The sequence below is a fragment of the Amia ocellicauda genome, unplaced genomic scaffold (assembly GCF_036373705.1).
Source record: "Amia ocellicauda isolate fAmiCal2 unplaced genomic scaffold, fAmiCal2.hap1 HAP1_SCAFFOLD_140, whole genome shotgun sequence".
Lineage (NCBI taxonomy): Eukaryota > Metazoa > Chordata > Actinopteri > Amiiformes > Amiidae > Amia > Amia ocellicauda.
Window position 1 is genome coordinate 29,001 of NW_027102703.1, and position 18,306 is coordinate 47,306.

The 18,306-nt window shown below is 44.5% G+C and overlaps 5 non-coding genes across 5 annotated transcripts; all 5 read right to left on the reverse strand.

Moving 5' to 3' along the window:
• Positions 1-483: 483 nt before the first annotated feature.
• trnav-aac (transfer RNA valine (anticodon AAC)) lies at positions 484-556 on the reverse strand. The gene has a single exon. It is a non-coding gene; the product is annotated as a tRNA-Val (tRNA).
• Positions 557-1,428: 872 nt separating this feature from the next.
• Positions 1,429-1,501, reverse strand: trnav-cac (transfer RNA valine (anticodon CAC)). The gene has a single exon. It is a non-coding gene; the product is annotated as a tRNA-Val (tRNA).
• Positions 1,502-3,042: 1,541 nt separating this feature from the next.
• Positions 3,043-3,115, reverse strand: trnav-aac (transfer RNA valine (anticodon AAC)). Its single transcript has one exon. It is a non-coding gene; the product is annotated as a tRNA-Val (tRNA).
• A 13,642-nt stretch (positions 3,116-16,757) lies between these two features.
• trnav-aac (transfer RNA valine (anticodon AAC)) lies at positions 16,758-16,830 on the reverse strand. The gene has a single exon. It is a non-coding gene; the product is annotated as a tRNA-Val (tRNA).
• An 871-nt stretch (positions 16,831-17,701) lies between these two features.
• Positions 17,702-17,774, reverse strand: trnav-cac (transfer RNA valine (anticodon CAC)). Its single transcript has one exon. It is a non-coding gene; the product is annotated as a tRNA-Val (tRNA).
• Positions 17,775-18,306: the final 532 nt, after the last annotated feature.

Genomic DNA, 18,306 nt, shown 5'->3' on the forward strand with positions numbered 1-18,306 from the left:
TTTACAGTGATTTTTTTTTTTTTTTAATAGCGATGCTTTGTTTGGTATTAAACAAGTCACAAACTACTCAGAACAGCGTTTATCCCCGCAAAAGAGATATTTGGGTTTATTTTACAAAGCTTATAAATTATATAGGTTAAAAGTATTCTGAATGTTTTGATATCACACGCCATACCAACTGTTGTCTTCTACACCTTACGGTAGCAACAAATCTAACTACTGCTTTACTTTAACAATAATAATGACGGCGACCACGATGACAACAAGAACAACAACAACAAGAACAACAACAACAACATCATCATCATCATCATCATCAGATTTTAATTAAAAGTGGCTACACCAGCGTTTACAATTTCAACCTGTCGACGGACGGACGCTCTGAGTGCATCGATTGCGGGCACTCCAATGAAGAAAAGACACCCACCGCCTCCGGGGAACCACGAGGGCAAGCATGACGAAAAGGGCCAGCCCACAGTAGGCTGTTTCCGCCCGGTTTCGAACCGGGGACCTTTCGCGCGTTAGGCGAACGTGATAACCGCTACACTACGGAAACTGACACCGCTGCCTCTTGCTTCAAATGGTTACCGTTAAAGCCTGCTGGTAAAACGGGCTCAGGTGTTTCAGGTCGGCTAGGCTGTGAGATGTCGTCTGAAGTGCGGCGAAAGGATGCCATTTTCACTAACCTGTTTGGCATTGCTAAAGGGCACATCAGGACACTTCGGAAACTCTTTTAAAGGCAGGACGCCCTGCGCTCTGACAGTGCCTGCACTTAGCCCAACAAGGTGATGCTGAATGGCTTGTTCAAACGTCTGGTGGTCTTCCTTCACCACCAGACTATCAGAGCTATTGTGCCTTCTACACCTTACGGTAGCAACAAATCTAACTACTGCTTTACTTTAACATTAATAATGACGGCGACTACGACGACAACAAGAATAACAACAAAAACATCATCATCATCAGATTTTAATTAAAAGTGGCTACACCAGCGTTTACAATTTCAACCTGTCGACGGACGGACGCTCTGAGTGCACCGATTTCGGGACACTTCGGAAACTCTTTCAAAGGCAGGACGACCTGCGCTCTGACAGTGCCTGCGTTTAGCCCAACAAGGTGATGCTGAATGGCTTGTTCAAACGGCTGGTGGTCTTCCGTCACCACCAGACTATCAGAGCTATACTGCGCCTTCAACTAGATAAGAGTAACAGCAATGTCGCCGATCCTGCTACGGTCGTATTGTAACAGCAACAACATGTATCGATTTTAAAAGTGTCAGTTCCAGTGCCTCACAAAGCTACCCTTCTGCGATCGTTTGTTCTCAAGGTCAGGATTTCTTGCCACTCCGAGGAAGAGAAAACGACGGCCGGCCTTGGAGCAGAGAGATGGCGACGGGTAACACGGCACTGGCACGCGTGCACCGCGGGTTGTTTCCGCCCGGTTTCGAACCAGGGACCTTTCGCGTGTGAGGCGCACGTGATAGCCACTACACTACGGAAACCGACCCGTCCTGGTGTTTCAAATGGCTCCCATCGAAGCCGGCTGGTAAAACGCGCACAGGGGTTTCCCGTGGGCCAGCCTGTGAGATAAAGGTTTCTATTTTCACTGACCTATTTTGCATTGCTCAAGGGCACATCAGGACACTTTGGAAACTCTTTCAAAGGAAGAACGCCCTGAGCTATGACAAGACTTACACTTACCCCAACAAGGTGATGCTCAATGGCTTGTTCAAACAGCTGCTGCTCGTCTTGTGCCACCATCAGACAATCACAGAGCTATTGTGCCTTCTACACCTTACGGTAGCTACAAATCTAACTACTGCTTTACTTTAACAATAATAATGACGGCGACCACGACGACAACAAGAAAAACAAGAACAACAACAACAACAAGAACAAGAACAAGAACAACAACATCATCATCATCATCATCATCATATTTTAATTAAAAGTGGCTACACCAGCGTTTACAATTTCAACCTGTCGACGGACGGACGCTCTGAGTGCACCGATTTCGGGACACTTAGGAAACTCTATCAAAGGCAGGTCGCCCTGCGCTCTGACAGTGCCTGCACTTAGCCCAACAAGGTGATGCTGAATGGCTTGTTCAAACGGCTGGAGGTCTTCCGTCACCACCAGACTATCAGAGCTATACTGCGCCTTCGACTACATAAGAGTAACAGCAATGTCGCTGATCCTGCTACGGTCGTATTGTAACAGCTACAACATGTATCGATTTTAAAAGTGTGAGTTCCAGCGCCTCGCAAAGCTACCCTTCTGCGATCGTTTGTTTTTAAGGTCAGGATTTCTTGCCACTCCGAGGAAGAGAAAACGACGGCCGGCCTTGGGGCAGAGAGAAGGCGACGGGTAACATGGCACTGGCACGCGTGCACCGCGGGTTGTTTCCGCCCGGTTTCGAACCGGGGACCTTTCGCGTGTGAGGCAAACGTGATAGCCACTACACTACGGAAAACAACTCGTCCTGGTGTTTCGAATGGCTTCCATCGAACCAGGCTGATAAAACGCGCACAGGCGTTTCCCGTGGGCCAGCCTGTGAGATAAAGGTTTCTATTTTCACTGACCTATTTTGCATTGCTAAAGGGCACATCAGGACACTTTGGAAACTCTTTCAAAGGCAGGACGCCCTGCGCTCTGACAGTGCCTGCACTTAGCCCAACAAGGTGATGCTGAATGGCTTGTTCAAACGTCTGGTGGTCTTCCTTCACCACCAGACTATCAGAGCTATTGTGCCTTCTACACCTTACGGTAGCAACAAATCTAACTACTGCTTTACTTTAACAATAATAATGACGGCGACTACGACGACAACAAGAACAACAAGAACAACAACAACAACAACATCATCATCATCATCATCAGATTTTAATTAAAAGTGGCTACACCAGCGTTTACAATTTCAACCTGTCGACGGACGGATGCTCTGAGAGCACCGATTTCGGGCACTCCAATGAAGAAAAGCCACCCACCGCCTGCGGGGAACCACGAGGGCAAGCAGGACGAAAAGGGCCGGCCCAAAGCAGGCTGTTTCCACCCGGTTTCGAACCGGGGACCTTTCGCGCGTTAGGCGAATGTGATAACCGCTACACTACGGAAACTGACAACGCCACCTCTTGCTTCAAACGGTTACCGTAGGAGCCTGCTGGTAAAACGGGCTCAGGCGTTTCAGGTCGGCTAGACTGTGAGATGGCGTCTGAAGTGCCGCGAAATGATGCCATTTTCACAGACCTGTTTGGCATTGCTAAAGGGCACATCAGGACACTTCGGAAACTCTTTCAAAGGCAGGACGCCCTGCGCTCTGACAGTGCCTGCACTTAACCCAACAAGGTGATGCTGAATGGCTTGTTCAAACGGCTGGTGGTCTTCCGTCACCACCAGACTATGAGAGCTATACTGCGCCTTCAACTACATAAGAGTAGATAGTAGGGTTTTTTGGGCGCGGCCTATTTTGTTATGACGTATGCCCTAAGCTTATTAATATTCCTACGTCATAATTGGGGGGCGTGATTTTAGGTAGAGTTATTTCCTTAATTATTCCTACGTCATATCCGTCAGAAAGTGTACACCCATAAAACCCTGAACAACAAGGCCACCCATAAATACCCCCACCCCTCTGAAGGCAACGCCCCGAAACTCTCCTCTCTATTTAAGAACCCGCGCTTCTTTTAGGCAATACCTCTTCAATTCTCAGCTTCTGAAACATCCCGCTTCTTCAACATGTCCAGCGACATCAACATGAAACCCCGCAAGAAACAATCCCGGGCAAGGGTTCCTGTACTCACCAATTTGAAGATTGAACGCTCCTGGGTGTTGTTCTGGGGGGCTCGACGGGGTTACCGCTTTAAAAGGGATCCCAGCTATGTTGGAGTGGAGCTTCTTGCTTTGGGAGAGAAGGAGGGTACGTTGGAACCTTTTGAGACGGTAATTGAATACTCTTATGAGGACTGGTTGAAGGTGATGGCCTGGAGAGATCTGGGGCTTGTGGATAAGACTCTAGAAGGCTTGCAAGAGGGTCCAAGAGAATGCGAAATGGAGTCTCCGACTCAGGGTTTTGAAAGGTGTGAATGGGAAAGCTTGCAGAACTACGACAGACGACGTGTGGGGTTTTGGAGGGGGGTCTGACGGCTCAGGGGCTACTCTCTTCTAAGAGGGCGGTGTGTCGTGACGTAGTGAAGAGATAGGATAAAAGGTGCAACAATTCATTCATGGTTTAAAATTAAAGAGAATGTCTTACCCGAAAGCTGCGGACGTCGACAGGCTCTACAGGCCTCTTCAAACCCGGGATCACCCCTGGTTCTATTCCCCAGATTTTGTATACACTCTGGAACCCTTTGACTGTGGTTACTCTCCAAGACCTCAGACCCCGGTCCCTCAGGACGAAACAACATGCGGTGCGATGGATGTCCAAATGAGTCTCGGGGATCCCCAGCCTCTGGAGCTCATGGAGGGCCTCGATTTTGCCGAACTGTCTACCGTCTGTGCGTCTCAGGAGGGGGTCAGTCCAATGGATGGAGAAACACCCCACAAACCACCAGGCGACCCAATGAGCATCGGACTGTCCCGGGGGCGTGATGAAGACGCAGGATTTATGCCCGGGGTATGTGACCAAGTAAGCAGAGTGGTTAAAAGCACCCTGGTGTATATTCTGAGTGCTCTCATCGACCGAGCTCTGAAAGAAGTCTGTCGGGGGTGTGAAGTGAATCACCCCAGTCAGTTGAGACACAGTTGTTTGTTTGAACCAGACCGTTACTATTTCCTGTTCTATTTCAATGTGTTTTACAGAAGACTGAACAAACCGTGGCTGAAACCGGCACTAATCAAGGCGCTCTCTTACTCCCACATACATGTCACTGTGGGACAAGTCCAGAAAATCATAGATGAGATTTTGCTGGAGCTGAAAAAGGAGCCGTTTATAATAGAGAAACTTGGGCAGCTGCTCAATGACCTGGATGAGCCGAGTAGAAAAACCGCTGGCAAGCTAAAAGCTTATTTCTTCCGTAAAGAAGTTAAAGCTGGGGGCAGCGACGAAGAATTCGACATCTACGCCACTGATTCAGACTCTGACCTGAACTAAGGGACTTTGAACATGGGGAATGTTCTGGACTGCTTCTGCAACTGGTTCTGTCATCAACACTCTGCAGCTAACCTGAGAGCGCTATTACACCATGTGCTTGACAGAAAAGTAGCCAACGCGAGCCTTTTCTCTACAGATTTAACCATCGATGAGGATCAACTTTCAAACCTGGAAAAGTTAATGGCTGCTGTAACAAAGACCGGGGGGTACGAACACTGGGATGAAGCGCTCAAGGGGGCCAAGAATGATATTAGGCCATTTCATCAACATCTGTATGACCTTTTACTGAGCATGTTTAATACACCTCTGTTTACTTTTAAAATAGGTCATATTGTTGTTTTATTTACATATGTAACTGAGGTGTGTGCCTACAAGATAAAGAAACAGGTATATTTGTTGATATAGATCAAGTAACCAATCATCTGATTTCTTTTTGTCTGGACCGTAGAAAAAATTGTTGTGTATGTTATACTTTTCTCAAATGTCTAAAAAGGGGTATCTGCTCTCCTGAAGTTGAATAAAAAACCTTGTATAAAAACTTTGCGCATAGTGTGGGTCTGTGTGGTTATTTGACAGAATGACTCGGCAAGCTCCCCAAATGCAGGAACTATACTACAACCCAGCCAAGATTGGGGGTTTGGCGGGTAAGAAGGGTTTTCAAAGAGGACTCGCTGAGGCCGGAGTGAAGGTTAATGATGTGGTTGTTTCAGAATGGTTACGGGAACAAGACGCCTATACCTTACATAAACCTCTCAGGATTAACTTTAAAAGAAACCGCGTATATGCAACTGACATAGACTCACAATGGCAAATGGATCTAGTCGATATGTCAAATTTATCAAAACATAACAATGGTCACAAATTGATGTTGATGTGTATCGATGTGTTATCAAAATATGCCTGGGCTCGCATTCTACATAATAAAACAGGTCGGGCGGTGACAAGGGCCTTTGAGGATATATTGTCCCAGGGTCGATGTCCTAAAAAACTGCAGACTGATAAAGGAAAAGAGTTTCTCAACAGAGAATTTCAGAATCTACTGAAGAGACACAAAATACATCATTTCACCACCGGTAATGAGCTTAGGGCATCGGTAGTGGAGAGGTTTAACCGCACCATAAAGACCAAAATGTGGAGATATTTTACAGCGGTCAACACGTTCAAGTATTTTGATAAAGTTCAGGATTTTATCGATGCTTACAACCAAGGGTATCACACCAGTATTAAAATGAAGCCTAAAGATGTTGATCAAAGTAATTCTTTTAAGGTCTATAAAAAATTATACGGACCATTTATTAAGAAGGGAAAAACTACTTATAAGTTCAACATCGGTGATGTGGTTCGCGTTTCAAAGCTAAGGAGTACTTTTGCCAAAGGTTATGAAGAAACATTTTCTGACGAATATTTTACAGTTACCGAACAGTTGGCTAGAGACCCACCCGTGTACCGGTTAAAAGACTATGACGGGGAGGATATAGAAGGAACGTTTTACGAAGCCGAGTTACAAAAAATTATTGTGGGTAAAGACAGTGTATACAGAGTTGAAAAGATATTAGCTGAAAAAACCCAGAACCGGAAAAAATATGTGTTGATGAAATGGCTTGGATGGCCTGAAAAGTTCAATAGTTGGGTCCCGGAACAACAGGTTTGCGATATTCAATCCTTATAACAACTTGCCCGCGGGTGTGTTGTGGGCATTACTTTCGATACTCAAGATGGAATCAGGAGGCTTCTACGTGACTCTACCCAGTAACGCCTCTCTCGATATATACCCTAAAAATGAAATATCCAGTTACACGGTACAATTTGGAAAATCTATAGATCTAAGGGGGTCGTGGGAAGTGGGGTTGGCGGAAATACAGTATCCTTACACTTGGGCTGTTTTACAAGATAAGGATGCCACCTTCGCCATTTTTGATGATGTTAAAAAGAGTCAATGGACATTCACGATACAAGGAGGTTATTATGACAATGTGGATAAAATATTAGATGAGATGCATAAACAGTTCTCAGAAGGCACCCCCAACATCAAGCTATATTACAACCCTATTAAAAACAGAGTGTACAAGGTGTCAAAACCAGGTATTAGCATTCAAACCAGCGGCCAACTGGGGCGTATATTTGGGATCTATTCTGACACAGAGAGCAGGTTCTCAGAAGTGGTGGGGCGGCTTTTACACTCTTTATGTGTATACGGATATCATAACCCACCAGAGGGTCGGGGATAGTTATGTCCCCCTTTTGAGAAATGTACTTATTAAAGGTAAAAGCAATGACATGGTCACAATTACTTATGACAAGCCACACTACGTACCAGTCTCAAAGACCCAATTTGACAACATCACGATCGAAGTAAAATCGGATCAGAATATCAACGTACCCTTCCGCTTCAGTAAAGTTATTGTCAAACTACATTTTCGACCCCTGAAACAGTTTGTACATTATTAAAATGGCTACCTCGAGGGGTTATGTAGATCCTAGCGCCTATGTGGATTATTACAAGATGCAAGCCGGGAACGGCTTGCCCGGTTTTGTAGGAGCCCCCACAATGTATGGCGCCGGTCTAGGAGGACTCTTTCATGGTCTCTTTAGAATGGCCGTACCCCTGCTTAAGAGAGGCTTTGCTATAGCCAGACCCCACTTGAAATCAGCGGCTAAAAATATTGTTAGTGACGTGTTCACCAATGTTATGAACCGGGCAGCTAGCCATGAGCATCAGGAGGGTTCGGGTCTCATGGTAATGGCGAGGAGGGGGGGTAAAAGAAGAAACAGCATGTGTCCACCAGGGCGACGAAGATCCGTGGCTAACAAAAAACGAAGAATCTCTCATTCTCCAACATATCGTGGAAACACTCGGAGAAGGAAGCAGCACAAGAAAAAACCTGCAAAAAGAAAGTCTCAAAGAAAGAAAAATAGAGCCTCAGGATACATCTTTTAAACATGTCTTTTGTCAACAGTCTATCGGAAGAATGCGTCAAATCAGAACTGGATCTGTTTACAGTTCCATACACTCAAACGAGTATAGATAAGATCATATATGTAGAGATTCCCCCTCTTTCTGCAATTTCAGACACGGCCCCTCTGGAGTTTTTTATAGCTGGCAATGGCGAGGATTATATTGATTTGAATAACACATTTATTTTAATGAACTGTAAAGTGACTGATTAGGATGGCGATGCAATCGAGAAGACGGCCAACGCTGGGGTCATCAATTAATCAATTACCCGGTGGCCACCATGTTTTCACAGGTGGATGTGACCCTGGGAGATCGGCTCATTAGTCAAAGCAGCAATACTTACCCCTATAGAGTCATGATGGAGTGTATCCTTAATTATAGTGAGGAGACCCTAAGCAAACAGTTCAGCCCCGGCCTTCTCTTCAAAGACATCCCGGAAGCTATGGACGACAAGGATCCAGAGGGACTCAATAAGGGTTTGCAAAAAAGATCGGCCTCTTCAACAGAAGGGAGGACCTTTGAGCTAATGGGGCATATCCATGCAGACATATTTTTCCAAGAAAAACTCATGCTCAACGGGGTAGACATTAAAATTAAAATGATCCGTAGTAAAAGTGCTTTTTGTCTGATGACCCCTGATACGGAAAAATATAAACTGACCATATTATCGGCCTCGCTGTTTGTGAAATAAGTGTCCGTCTCCCCGGCGGTTAAACTAGGACACGCGCTGGCGTTAGTGACGGCAAACGCCAAGTACCCGATCGAAAGAGTCTATATGAAAGTCCACAGTATCCCCGCAGGGACACGGGTGATGAACCAGGAAAATCTGTTTCTAGGACAGCTCCCAAAACAGGTTATTATAGGTCTCGTGGATAATGATGCATTTACCGGGGTTTACAACAAGAACACCTTTAACTTTAAACATTATAACGCGGAATTTATAGCATTGTACGTCGATGGTGTGCAGGTTCCATCCAGACCTTTTCAACCTGACTTTGAAAACGGCAATGCGGTTCGTGAATATTACAGTCTAGTACTGGCTACGGGTCGCCATCTCAAGGATCAAACTCTGCTGATCGATCGCCGGGAATACTGCAGCGGTTACACCCTGTATGGTTTTAACCTGACCCCTGACGAAGAGTGTGGACAACATATTTCACTGATGAAGACGGGCAATATGCGTTTGGAGATGCGTTTCAAGCAGCCTCTACCACACACTGTAAATATGGTCGTGTATGCTGTGTTTGACAACATTATTGAGGTGAATCAGAGGAGAAACGTTCCGTATGATTATTATTAAAATGAACACCAGAGAGCTCAACCACATCATGAATGCCCTGGCCGGCTCACGGAAACTGTTTCAAGGAGTCTACGCCTGCGATCAGCTGCCTAAATTTAAGATCAAGAATTTACCTGCAATGTACATAATCAACACACACCCTAAAAATATGCCCGGAGAACATTGGCTGGCTATTTATCTAAGGGAGGACCACCGTGGTGAATTTTTTGATTCCTATGCAAACCCCCCGGATTTCAGACCTTTCCCTCGGAAGATCAATAACTTTCTGCTCAACAACTGTCAAGAAACCATTTACAGCGGTCGTCAAGTACAAAGTCTTCAGACCTTCACTTGTGGTCAGCACTGTGTGTTTTTCTTATATCATAGATCTAAAGGAAGGTCATACCCCGATATTATGGCCTTGTACAGTGAGGATTTAGGCCAAAATGATAAAAAAGTGGCAGAGTTTGTCAGTACACTGTGGACCCCCCTTATAACACAATGACTTACGACCCTAGCCAGTCATGTATACAGATGGGGTGTTCTTGTGAGGATTTTAAAAGATGTCATGCGTGTTAAGGTGAAAAAATAATGAAAACAGCCTTTGAATCATTAGTTTTGTTTTTATTCAAAACAATTCTTATACAAAGCAGGGGTTATGTTATAAATAAATGTACAACATTTGAAAATAAAAAAAAATAAATAAAAAATTGTTTGTCGGGTCATTATTTACAGGGGAGACAAATAAAAACATGAGATTAATAAGCTTCCCAACGATGGATAGATCCTGAGGATGGTCGCTAAGCACGGTCAGAGTAATGAGATATCGGAGTCAGATCAGGCTACACCTCTTTACACAGATGGATTTTTTGTCGCGTTTCCTGGTTAGGAACTGTGGATTGGGGCATGTTCAGACAGGCCATCGCCTGTAGGAAAGCATTCCAGCCTACAGGTCGGCGACTCTCGGGTACCTTATTAGTGCTATTGACACTCTTCAACAAATCAAACATGTGTGAACCTTTGATCAGTTGTCCTTTAAAAACAAATTCACCCTGTTCATTCCAAGCCGTTACCCGCGGTTTCTGAACCATTTTGCGCAGGATATATTCTGCATGTCTCCTGCTTCTGGCCGGCATGTTTCTCAAAACATCCGTTACAACATCTCCCTCTGAACTCTCAACAGGTTCGGTCACCGCAACATCTTTATCAACCGTACCCCCCGCATCAGCCCCAGAACCATTTTCTTGAGAGGCCATGGTTAAAGTTAAAATGTTTTGATCTTTTTCACCCTGTCTAACCAGACGGAGGTAACGCTGTAACGTGTTGGTATACAACTGGGCTTTGGAATACTGATTTAAATCGGCCCTGGCCTGTATAGCTTTCATTTCAGAGTCCAGGTTGTTTTCGGCCGTTTGTCTAATGGGCTCTTGCCCGACAACATTTTTTCTCAGTTTCTCAAGCTGCTCCTGAGGGATCAAAAACATTTTCTGAGCATATTCCATTATTAACCCACTCTGGAAGCTAGAAGACTGGTTAGGAAAGGCACGGCTATGCTCAACAGCGGTCCTATAAAACCCCTGGTTTGATTAATCTTCTTTCTTTTTCTTTTAATAGAATACTTCTTATTAGCGATGATCTTGATAACCGCTTTTTGTTTTTTGAGTTTAGAATGTTAAGAAGGGGTTAGGGGTATATTACCGTGTAAGATGTTAAAAGCTATTTCACACATGGTCTCGATCAAATCCGAGGGGGCCCCTGCCAGCACAGCTTTCCTATGGCGCAGGCTCCCCTCAAATAACATTTGCAAAAGTGGCAGATTTCTTTTAATCCGAACAGACATTCTTATTTATTTCCTTTTCTTTAGCACATACACTGCCGGCCAATCGGGCGGGCACAAACCTGTTCTGAGGCGAAAGTCTTCTGGGGTTTGTGCTTTTAAGTCCGCAATCAAGTACCCGTAGGGTTTTTTGGTGGCATCCTCAAATGCCTCCAAAAAGAACTTGGTCTGGTTAGGGTACATTTGACGAGCCAAGACGGTGACCTGTAGTTTATCTCTGGGGTTTTTAAAAAGAATTATATAATTGGCATTTAAATTAATAGTGCGGCTTTTTTTACCTTGAAAAAATAGATTTTGAACTAAATAAAGAATACTTAAATTCCTATGATGAGTGTACTTTGTGAAAGCTTTTTCCACTTCACTGTTGTCACCGGCCTGCTCCATCAGGTCATCAAGGATCACTAGGTTAGTTTGACCGGGCGGGAACAAGTCATCGTCTTACAACGAGGCGGGGAGACCTTGCACAAATTTCAGATTATTTTTTTTCGAAGCCAAATCATCGTAGAGAGGTTGCCAGCAAGAGTAACACCACACTATGTTGTCAAGAGCTTGGGACACGGTTGCGACCACATCTTCTATGATGTTCCTTATAAGATAGCTCTTCCCCGAATTGGAGGGACCAGCTATAATACAGGAGAAAGGGTGTTGAAGTCTGTTATCAAAACCACCGCTAATATCCATAAGGCAGAGTGGTATAATCAGTCTTCAACACTCCTTTATTGTACACCACCCTGAACCGTTTGTTTAGTGATCTATTTTCCAACGTGTACTCCTTTTTATTGCGATAGATCTGATTTCCGGCTGTAATAATCTCACGAGGAGGCGCGTCTTTCTCGGTTACAAAACTTTCTACCAGGGTCGTCAGAGACTTGATGTTAATGAGCTTGTTGTTACAATGGTTCAGAGTGAAACCCTTAACTTTCATACAGGTCTTACCCGCAGCCGTTCTGTATGCGTCTTAGGACCCCCTGAAACAAACTCCACTATGTGGTCCTGAGGATCTAGTTCGCTCGTTAACTCCCCAAGGTAGTCCCCGAGGGGAGGGACCCAATCCCCTGGCCTGGTGACAAAGATTACAGAGTCAGAATCATGATAGAGTGTGCGTTCCTGCAACTGATCCATTAAGTTGTACAGTTCAAGCCGGGCGTAAGCCGTGGTAAAAACCGCTATGAAAACATTAACGTTCCCCTGTTTGGTGGGGAAATCTTTAGGGGCCCTCCACTGGACCTGTGCCACGTGGTCATTTAAGAATTGAAAGTGTGATACTGCATGTTGTTTGGAAAACATAAATTCTATAAACTGTTCAGGGGTTTTAATCAAGGTTGTGTTTAGACGGTAATTTCTTTCCCCAAACTTACCCCACAGACTGTTTAAAATCAGTTTGGACATTTGTCTCTTGGCGGGGTTTACAGTTATGTTCCTGCAACTTGGTGATGTCTGAAAAGGCAACCCTCTGTTGAGAGTTTAAGCCAGCCCTCTGATGAAGCGTTAAAGCCTCTTGCAGAGCTTGGGGTTCAGGGATGTCGGGGGTGAGTAGTTTTATTAAACTGTAAGCAAAACAGAGCTTATTGTCCCCACTGGAACTCACCACTAATTGCCTGAGCTTGGTCCTAATTATGTCGTTCTACAAGCATTTCGACAGTCTTCTAAGCGCCCCACCCTCAGGGTTACGAACCACATTCATTACCAGAGACAGACTTTCATCAGCTAAGATGGCTGCGTTACTTTGCAATAACGCTTCGATTTTAGCCAGACATCTAAATTATCTCCACTCAGCATTACAGATGCTAAACAAATCATCCCCTCTGAGTTCTAACTGTACAACATCTCGAGGTCTGACCCTTTCAGCAACCTGTTCAAGCATTTTCTGCAAAGCCTCGTGTATGTTGACAAATATTTCTGCATAATTGTCACAATTTAAAAGTTCTGCAAAATTAAAACACTGAATCATTTCAAAATTGTTATAGGCCGGTCTATCTATAATCACGGGATCACTGGTACTCTTGGACACATCATCATTTTGAACAAAGCCTTCACCCCCTACATTCTCACAGAGCATGTCCTCCACAGCCTTATCAGTCTCAGAACCCTCCACATTCCGAACACCCCCACTGCTGACATCTACAAAACCCCCTTTTTGAGGAGGCTCATTTAAAGCCTGTAAAAGTCCTTCAAAGATATCCAACCGGTTAATGTCAAGACCCTCCTCTATAGTGATGGCTGCTTCTGCCGCCATCCTGTGTTCTAATTGTTTCAAATCATTTATAATAGGGGCAGAATTTGGTCGGGGTAGCTCCTCCAAAGACTCCACCATTTCAAACAAATCGGGGTGAACTAGGGGGTGAACCTCTATAAGCGCTACCGGTGGGAGGTGGTTATTTAGATCATTGACCATCTGTAACAGGTCGGGGTTCACAGGTAAGTCTGTTAATTCACATTCTATCGGTGGTAATTGGGGGTTATTTAAATCATTTATCATTTGTAATAGTTCCAGGTTCATTGGGACATCAGAGGAGTTCACAACAGGGCCGGGGATGTTCTCTCGGGAAGGTCTTTTTGGGGCCCTAGCTTGTTCATAATCCTTTAGTTTGTGAGTTCTTTTACCAAGTCAGGACATTTTTTAATTTATTTTTTATTTTTCCAACAACCCACAATAGTAAGGCGTTTTGTGTCTATTAAAACATTAAATACGGTACAATTCGTTAGTAAGGGTATTAATAAGGGTGTTTTGGCTCTCTATCACCAGGTTTTGCCCCACTAACACAAGTCTTTGATTTTGTAACAAAGTATGTAGCAACTCATGCCGACCTTCAGGAAGTAGCTCCGGGGGCTGGTGGCCTGGCTCAGCTTCAAAGGATGGTCGCTCCGGTAAATCTCGGTCGAAGGAGGCAGGGAGCGAGTGTATACTCATGGACGGAGACCAAGAAGGCCTTTGCGGTGACACCCTGGCCAAGCGCGGGGTTACTGTTTCGCGTTTCGGTAGCCAAGAAACGGGTCTGGGGGGACGATGTTGAAACTAGGCCGTCGTTGGGTGGTGTGTCAGCCCTGACTGACGGCGACCCCTGAGGTTGTTGGATGCCTGTATTTGTTCGGCCCGACAATGCGGCGGGCTGAATCTGGGGTGTTGAATTACCCCCAGAAGGCTGTGGCCTGAGTAGATGTTGGGGGGTCTCCAAGACCATCGTGGGGGATCCTCTCGGTGATCTCACCGGGAAAGATGTTTGATCCCACTTAGACGGGGTAATTGTCCTCAATAGCTCATTCACAGAATGACTATCCCAAGAGTCTTGGGAAGAATAAAAATATACATTACATTTACATCTTTAAACGGCGACAGAAATCAAACTTAAAACAACATGTCCAGGACATTCAAAACCTTTAGCTTTTTTAGACCTTTGAAAATAGCCTTAGACATTCACTACAACGCCTTATTATTTACAGACAATATATTTATTAGGACTTGATAATAAATTTAAAACAGAGAAGCCGCTGTAAATAAACTGTTTCTTAAATGTTCTTTAAATACTGTAATATTGTTAATAAAACACACACACACACAACAACATTTCATTTTTAAACGAACCTTCCAAGTGTAAACGCTTCCTGATCCCGGGACTTCCTGTTTCACAAACGTTTTCACGATCTGTTTAAATATTAAATACAATGAACACCTTCAAGCCTTTTCCTACAACCACTTTAAAACAGAAGTATAATAGCGGGAGATAAGCCAAACAACTTACTAAACCCTTTCGGACGGCTTTACTTCCTAACCAGACGGTACGGCAATCGGTCATTTCTAAACACGTTCCCCAGAAACAAGCCTAGACCTGTCCGGACTTCTAAAGATCTTTCCCAGAACCCCCCGCCCTACAGGAAACGGTCACCCATCGCTTAAATATTAGCCCTCAACGGGCAAACAAAGCCCTTTTAAAAACATTAAAGTTTGAAAGATCTTACTTACCTCCACAGAATAATCGTTTCTTATGTTTTTCGGCTGGTTTAGCTTTTTGCACCACTGTGAAGGTAAGAGACATGTTTAACCTTTAACCACACCGCTTTATAAAAAGCTTTAACCTCTTACAGGCTGCAGATATATACTCACAGCTATCAGATACCGGGGCTGACGGCCTTTCAGATTCTTGAAAGGTTACGGTTCTCGAAGGTAAAACGAAACAAGCCCTCGATGTGGAAGGCCTTTCGTTGTCTCGAACCACGTTTCTTAATACTGTTAGACAGGATAATTTTTTAAAATTAACAAAACTGGACTCAAACATCTTACAGAAACGTTATACAAACAAACAGGGGTTTAGTTCTTACCCGGTCGGCAGACAGCCTGTCTAGGGACAACCACTTCTCTTGGTCGATCCTTGGAGACATTAATCACAGGCCTTTCGATAGTTTCTGTGTAATTAAAGAGACCGGCATTAATATATATTAAAACGTTTTCATAACTCTAATGAGCCGCTTCAAACCACACACACCCATGCATAAGAACCCATGAGCGCAAACACAAAAATCTTACCGTCGTTGTTCCAGATGATCTCCTCAGCGTTGGGAATTAACTCCTGTTGACTGGCTGAAAAATTATTTTACAGAACTTAAAACAGATGTTATAGCCTTATTTACAATACATGCACACAACACGCTCTGAGTCAATGAAAAGAATCTGAAGACTTGCCTAAAAACTCGTTTAAATCGAATCGCTGATGTTGTTTCCGGACATTGTTGATCTTTAGTCTTAAATCGAAAGGTCAGTATGAGTCTGTCGAGCTGAAGACCAGACCTTCATACTTATACTGATGGCCACATGCCGGATCTGCTTGTAAGGCATTGTTCTGGTCTGGCCTTTGTGCCGCCCTGTTACCAATTAACATATCAAAACCAACCAATAAAATGACACTGCATCAAATTTCAAATAGAAACCAAGATGGAGACGATCTCTCTCCTCTCTACTCTAAACTTTTATTAGAACCTTTTGGTCTCTCAAAAAAACATTTTTAAACATCAAGACCTATAGTCAACAACCACTAAGAATATTTCAGGCCTTTATAAGCACTAAAAAACAACCTGAGCCTAGAAAATAACTATAAAGATCAAAAATAACTAGCGCTTTTACAGTGATTTTTTTTTTTTTTTTATAGCGATGCTATGTTTGGTATTAAACAAGTCACAAACTACTCAGAACAGCGTTTATCCCCGCAAAAGATATATTTGGGTTTATTTTACAAAGCTTATAAATTATATAGGTTAAACGTATTCTGAATGTTTTGATATCACACGCCATACCAACTGTTGTCTTCTACACCTTACGGTAGCAACAAATCTAACTACTGCTTTACTTTAACAATAATAATGACGGCGACCACGATGACAACAAGAACAACAACAACAAGAACAACAACAACAAAATCATCATCATCATCATCATCAGATTTTAATTAAAAGTGGCTACACCAGCGTTTACAATTTCAACCTGTCGACGGACGGACGCTCTGAGTGCATCGATTGCGGGCACTCCAATGAAGAAAAGACACCCACCGCCTCCGGGGAACCACGAGGGCAAGAATGACGAAAAGGGCCAGCCCACAGTAGGCTGTTTCCGCCCGGTTTCGAACCGGGGACCTTTCGCGCGTTAGGCGAACGTGATAACCGCTACACTACGGAAACTGACACCGCTGCCTCTTGCTTCAAATGGTTACCGTTAAAGCCTGCTGGTAAAACGGGCTCAGGTGTTTCAGGTCGGCTAGGCTGTGAGATGGCGTCTGAAGTGCGGCGAAAGGATGCCATTTTCACTGACCTGTTTGGCATTGCTAAAGGGCACATCAGGACACTTCGGAAACTCTTTTAAAGGCAGGACGCCCTGCGCTCTGACAGTGCCTGCACTTAACCCAACAAGGTGATGCTGAATGGCTTGTTCAAACGTCTGGTGGTCTTCCTTCACCACCAGACTATCAGAGCTATTGTGCCTTCTACACCTTACGGTAGCAACAAATCTAACTACTGCTTTACTTTAACATTAATAATGACGGCGACTACGACGACAACAAGAATAACAACAACAACATCATCATCATCAGATTTTAATTAAAAGTGGCTACACCAGCGTTTACAATTTCAACCTGTCGATGGACGAACGCTCTGAGTGCACGGATTTCGGGACACTTCGGAAACTCTTTCAAAGGCAGGACGACCTGCGCTCTGACAGTGCCTGCGTTTAGCCCTACAAGGTGATGCTGAATGGCTTGTTCAAACGGCTGGTGGTCTTCCGTCACCACCAGACTATCAGAGCTATACTGCGCCTTCAACTACATAAGAGTAACAGCAATGTCGCCGATCCTGCTACGGTCGTATTGTAACGCAACAACATGTATCGATTTTAAAAGTGTCAGTTCCGGTGCCTCGCAAAGCTACCCTTCTGCGATCGTTTGTTCTCAAGGTCAGGATTTCTTGCCACTCCGAGGAAGAGAAAACGACGGCCGGCCTTGGGGCAGAGAGATGGCGACGGGTAACACGGCACTGGCACGCATGCACCGCGGGTTGTTTTCGCCCGGTTTCGAACCAGGGACCTTTCGCGTGTGAGGCGAACGTGATAGCCACTACACTACGGAAACCGACCCGTCCTGGTGTTTCAAATGGCTCCCATCGAAGCCGGCTGGTAAAACGCGCACAGGGGTTTCCCGTGGGCCAGCCTGTGAGATAAAGGTTTCTATTTTCACTGACCTATTTTGCATTGCTCAAGGGCACATCAGGACACTTTGGAAACTCTTTCAAAGGAAGAACGCCCTGAGCTATGACAAGACTTACACTTACCCCAACAAGGTGATGTTCAATGGCTTGTTCAAACAGCTGCTGCTCGTCTTGTGCCACCATCAGACAATCACAAAGCTATTGTGCCTTCTACACCTTACGGTAGCAACAAATCTAACTACTGCTTTACTTTAACAATAATAATGACGGCGACCACGACGACAACAAGAAAAACAAGAACAACAACAACAACAAGAACAAGAACAACAACATCATCATCATCATCATCATATTTCAATTAAAAGTGGCTACACCAGCGTTTACAATTTCAACCTGTCGACGGACGGACGCTCTGAGTGCACCGATTTCGGGACACTTAGGAAACTCTATCAAAGG